The 207-nt window shown below is 42.5% G+C and overlaps 1 protein-coding gene across 6 annotated transcripts in view; it reads right to left on the bottom strand.

The window, feature by feature from the left end:
• The window catches only part of nup54 (nucleoporin 54), a 12,830-nt gene that overhangs the window by 2,200 nt on the left and 10,423 nt on the right, over positions 1-207 (bottom strand). The gene's annotated exons all lie outside the window — the stretch shown is intronic.

The raw sequence follows: 207 nt of genomic DNA, 5'->3' as shown, positions 1-207 counted from the left end.
GTTTATATCGATATGGTTTAATTTTGCATTACATGACCCATTTCTTCTGTAAAGCCATGCCTGTGATACTCTCTCTCCTCTTACTCTCTGTGCACCCCCGCCCATTTTCACTCACACACTGTTCCCAGCAATACGAAGAGACACAGCAGCGGTCCACACTTCTGACCTATGTCCATATTTTCAATTGTTAACACAGCTGTATATTGT

This window comes from Etheostoma spectabile, chromosome 16 (assembly GCF_008692095.1).
Source record: "Etheostoma spectabile isolate EspeVRDwgs_2016 chromosome 16, UIUC_Espe_1.0, whole genome shotgun sequence".
Classification (NCBI taxonomy): domain Eukaryota; kingdom Metazoa; phylum Chordata; class Actinopteri; order Perciformes; family Percidae; genus Etheostoma; species Etheostoma spectabile.
The sequence above is the reverse complement of the archived record's forward strand: the minus strand, read 5'-3'. Positions and strand labels throughout refer to the sequence as shown.